Genomic DNA, 5,797 nt, shown 5'->3' with positions numbered 1-5,797 from the left:
GTGCTTCTCTGTCTCTATTGTGGGAATTTGTCGTGAAAGCATACATTTATTTTACTAAAACTACATTGTAATTTAATCGGCACAGGTTCTCTGGGGAATAATTCATTAGTGTAAAGTTTTCTGTCTGCAGGCCTTTAGCAGTATCAATTTACATACAATTTACTAAACTTACATACAAATTGATGAAACTCTGCACCAAACTCAGTAAGTATTAAATACATGCTGACCTCTTCTAAAACACACACTCTGCCTGTACTACTGTATTGTAAATAGTCTGCCATTCTCAATGTTCCATTACATATTGGACATTATTATTGATACTGTTTATCGTGTTTCTTTATATATTTTAACATTTTAGGAATGTTTTGTGTGAATCTTTTTTTTTATTTATTTATTTTTTATCTTTTGCTGCTGTTGCTGCTGTTGCTGCTGTTACACTTGAATTTCCCATCCGTGGGACAATAAGGCTTTTTCTATGCTATTCTATTTTTTTTTTCCCCTTAGTGAACGTGACTGTCATCTAATGGTCAAATGTATTTTTCACCACACCTGTACAGAATGAACGTGATGCTGTGATGATATCACAAATGCTGCCACTTTTACTAGTGATAGAGGAGGAAAAGAACCAAAACCAAGTTTTCTTTAACTAACCAGTTTAATTAAGCGACACTGAAGTACTTCTTCAGCTTCACTTAATACTTAGGGGGGAAACGAAGTGCAGGAGTTGAGTCCCAGTGATGTGCAGTGTGATTTATTTATTTATTTATTTGCTTTTAAAAGTGGTAATTCTTGCAACATTCCAAAGATAAAACATGTATTGTCTTGCATAGAAAATTCTACTTAAAATAGGAAATGAACATTGCAGAATGCAGAAAAGGTGTTGCATACAATGCAACTGCACCAGTACACCAGCAGGAGGCAACTTTGGACAAACTAAGAAAACTAACTGTACATTGCTAAGCAGAGTATTCACACAACAGCTGATTATATCTGTGAGGTGTTTATCTTCTTCATCTTAAATCATAAATCTAGGATATGTTATGCACATAAAAGAAGGGAAGATGAAAGTTTGATAACTATCGCAACTGACACAAGTGTACCAGTAAACAGAATATACATTGTCAGAACGAACTTTCTCTGCTGTTTTAAGATCAAATTTAAATATTTGAATATGACACTAAAAGCTATACAATTTAAATATTTGAATATGACACTAAAAGCTATACAAAGATATATATGAGACAGCTGTCTCATGTGTTTGCAGCACAGGAGTATAAGAGCAGCAAAATAATCATAAGGTTTGTGTTGTATTTTGTAACTGTATGTGATACTACAAGTAGCATTTATCTACTCAGACAAAGGATGCAGCCAAACATTCATGTTTTTTTATAGATTTATAATTCTGAATAAGATTTCCCCTGAAAAGTATTTCTTGTATAATTATTGACATAACCCTAAATGTTTTGTCCATCTCACAACTTCTGAATTAACAATTTAATTTCCAATGTACAGTCTTTATGCATCCATTTCAGTTGTTTCCATCCAATAACAACCTTGCCAAGCAGTGATTCATTTTTAACTGAGTGTGCCATTATGTAAGAGAATGAACAGTGTGTGGGTTACAAGAAATTATAGCATTTAAATGTGTCCTTTAGCTGTCTCTCCTCTTTGCTGTAAAACTCTCACATTTCACCCCCTTGCTTCATGACTAACTGCAAAATTTCACACTGTTGTCACTGTCCTGTTTCATGATAATTTAATCAAATATGGTTTGCCAACACATCTCATCCACGTTTTTGGCGAGGAATATAGACATTCAAATTACTTTTTTACTGTTTTTTTTTTTTTTACAACTTATACATTTTTGTAAACAGCTCATTTCATATCACTGTGTAGTTAAACTAGTCGTATGCATTTATAATGAAAATTGTAAATGAGGATTATTGAAAATGGGAAATCATACACAAAACATAACCTGGATTATTGTTTGTTTGCTTGTTCAAGAACACGGTTGTTATTAATCTGAGATAAAGCAACATGAAGATTGTTTCTTTTGTGAATATCTAGCAAGTAATTCAGGTCAGTTCAACTCTGTTTATTTATAAAGCACCAAGTCACAACAGAAATCATCTCAGGACACTGAACAGAAACGTTCATTTATAAAATAAAAATTTAACATTGTTTATCTGAGGAGCAGACTGCTTTGAATTTAACTAAATCATAGAACTCTCATTTTGAGCAAGCATGAAGGCAACAGTGGAAAGGAAAAACTCCCTCATGAGAAAGAAACCTTTAGCAGAACCAGGCTCAGGACAAGCGGCCATCTGCTTCGACCGGCTGGGTTTGAGAGGAACAGGAAGGAGGAACAGATACACAATGGCAGGTCAAGAATCACGTTAAGATAGAAATACTATCAAATGAAAACCATTTAATTTTAACTATTAATTTAAGGAAATTAGGTCAATTTGTCCTCTAGTAGTCTAAGCTTATAGTTCTCCAGCCATAACTATAGGATTCAACAAAAAGAAGTCTTAAAACTGGACCATGTGTCAGTCTCACGGACAGAAACTGGAAGTTGGTTCCACAAGAGAGGAGCCTGAGAACTGAAAGATCTTCTTCCCATTCTGCTTTTGGAAACTCTAGGAACTGTAAGTAAACCTGCAGTCTGAGAGTGAAGTGCTCTGTTAGGAAAATATGAAACAATAAGCTCTCAAATATAAAATGGAGCTAGGTTGTTGAGGGCTTTGTATGTTAGAAGTAAGATTTTGAATTATATTCAGGATTTGACAGGGAGCCAATGGAGCGAATCTAAAACTGGAGAGAGATGATCTCCCTTATTAACTCCAGTTAAGATTCTGGCAGCAGTATTTGGATCAACTGAAGACTTTTTTAAAGACGTATTTGGACACCCAGATAACAAACCACTGCAATAGTCCTGTCTACTTAAATTAGAAAACTAATTAAACTAATTCAAATTTAAATAATTAAATCCGACTAGTCTAATTAAAGTACATTTAATCAACTCATTTGTCTGTACCTGCTTTACAGGATTAACTATTTAATTTATTACGTTGTTGTTGTTGTTGTTGTTGTTGTTGTTGTTGTTGTTGTTGTTGTTGTTGTTGTTGTTGTTAAGCCAATTTACAAAATCTAATTTTAGCATTTCCCTAAAACATAGTATGGACACGGGCAGCACGGTGGCGCAACTGGTAGAGCTGCTGCCTCTCAGCGAGCAGGTCCCTGGTTCAAACCCCGGTCCAGGGGTCTTTCTGGGTGGAGTTTGCATGTTCTCTCCGTGCATGCGTGGGTTTTCTCCGGCTACTCTGGTTTCCTCCCACAGTCCAAAAACATGCATGTTAGGCTGATTGGTAACTCTAAATTGTCCCTAGGTGAGAGTGAATGTTTGTTTGTCTCTATGTGTCCCTGTGATGGACTTGCGACCCGTTCAGGGTGTACCCTGCCCCTCGCACAGTGATTGCTGGACATGGGCACCAGCGACCCCCGTGACCCAAAATGGAATAAGCGGGTAAAGAAAATGGATGGATGGATGGATATTATGGACACATCATTCTCTCTAAATGCCTTTTGTACCAAGAAAACATCAGTTATGTGGTTTTAAAAAATGTTTTATGTATTTATTTATTTATTTATTTATCAGATATTGTTGGAAAGAGGACAGATTAAAAATAAACAAAGTGATGGGTATCATCATCAGACTGATTAAAATAAACACACGTCCAGATAAATGTTTGTGTTTGTGTTATGAGTTTGGAAAAAAAAAACACCTTTAGTGTTGAATTGTTATTGTGCAGACGTAACTTTAACCAGTTACACAAACTGTTAATTCCACTAGGAATTGTAGTAATTGACTAAAGTTCCATCGCTGCACATTATCTGCTATCTACAGTCATGTGGAAGCTCTTCCCTTGATGAACTTTAGAGCAGCAAAGCTTCATGCTGTCTGTTCAATCCAGTGAGTTTGCTCCTCTCTCACTTCCTGTTTGATTTGTGATGAAAGAGTTTGGTTTGATCATCTGATCGAGGATCAAACAGCGGCTCCATCAAACCAGTTTGGGAGGAACAGGAAGCAGTTCACAGCTGCAGGACGTTACGGCCTTTTTATTTTATCCAAGTGTCATCTCTCTGGAGTTTAGCTTGAATTTATGTTATAGGTTGTCAGTAGGTATGAAATTAGGTGTGTGTGGGGGGGGGGTGGGGGGTGGGGGGGACGAGTAATTTATGCTGTTTGAAGACGATTTGTGATTAGTTTTAGTTTCAGATTAGTGGCGATTTTAGCCACTTTTGGGGGTGCTCAAGCACCCCTAAATTTTAGCTCAGCACCCCAGAAAAAAAAAGTAAAAAAAAAAAAAAAAGGGAGGTTCTGGGTTTGGGTTTTGTTAATTGCATTTATGATGCAACGCAACAAAACAGACAAATTAAAAGGTAACAGATTAATACTTGGTTTATTTACAGAATGGCTTTAATCGCTGGATGTCCGGCCCCTGAGCTGCTGGCTCTCAGTAACTGTGGCCCCCTGAGCAGTTGAGTTGAATAGCTCCGATTTAGAGGGTGGAAAAGTTTATTCCATTTCCAAAACCTAAACTGAGTCTGGAAAAATGTAGAAGATGGATAAAGCCCTGCGGCCGACCTCGTGAGCAGCTGAATACAACAGTGACAAACAGGAAGTACTGCATGTTCATCTGTACAAAGGTAACTGCTACTCCATTTTTGTCATAATTACATTGTACAGTATGCTTATAATGATTAAATTAAAGGTACTAATTTGTTTTGTATGCTCTGTATGTAGACATATGTTTCAACTTCTAGTTGCATAAGTTTAGTCTTTATCTGTTATGATCAGTTAACACTAAACAGGTTTTGTACAAAGCATTAATTGTGTAATATAAAGCAAAGTGCTACATCGGTAGCATCTCTGCATTGCACGCTGTTAGCTTAGCGCTACTTCTTGTTGTGCCGAGCTCTCTAAAATAGTTAATGAATCATGTGTTTACTTATGTAAGTAAATGTACATGTTTAACAACCCATTAAAATATACCAGAATGCAGGAAATGGCATCTACTTTATTCAGAAATTTCTGGGGGCAGACCCCTAGACCCCTCCACCTGTGTGTCCTCCCCACATTATGAATGCATCTGATGCCAATAGCCACCACATTGTTCAAGCCAAGAGCCATTGTCAGTACTGGGAGCTAAGCACCCCTAATTGCAGATTTTAGAATGGCCCCTGGTTTAGATCGTCGTTGTTTTGCATGTTTGATTTTAAATGAGTTGATGTATCCATGTGATTGAAACTCCCTAACAAGAGAATCTTCTCCAAGAGAACAAGATAGTTTCATTCTGTGTTTATGTATCCAGAGAGACTCATTCAGTCTGAAGGGTGATTCAAACTCAGAGGACACACGAAGAAGAGCCGAGAGGAGGAAGAAGACAGGAAGGAAAGTACAACGAAAGTCTTTGGGATGAACTGATTGACCCCACCAGAGGAGGTAGCCATCATGATAAGGAGTGAGTGATGATTCTTTGTTGGGAATCTCTGACAAAACGAAGTGGTGATTATTAGATCATGCAGGAAGATTTGATGTTTACAGATAAGTGGTTGGAGGAATAAGAAATACAAATTAAAGACTGTGTGATGTCATCACACCTATTCCTGGTTTCGCTGAAGGAAGATAAATGTGCTTAATTTGCATCATGTGATCATCCGTCTGTGGTGGACATCTGAGTATAGTGGGTTTTTTTTAATTAGTTACAGCTCTTTTTATAGTAAATGACAACAA

Source organism: Nematolebias whitei, chromosome 13 (assembly GCF_014905685.2).
Source record: "Nematolebias whitei isolate Nwh7 chromosome 13, NemWhi1, whole genome shotgun sequence".
Classification (NCBI taxonomy): Eukaryota; Metazoa; Chordata; class Actinopteri; order Cyprinodontiformes; family Rivulidae; genus Nematolebias; species Nematolebias whitei.
Note: the sequence above shows the minus strand (reverse complement) of the source record.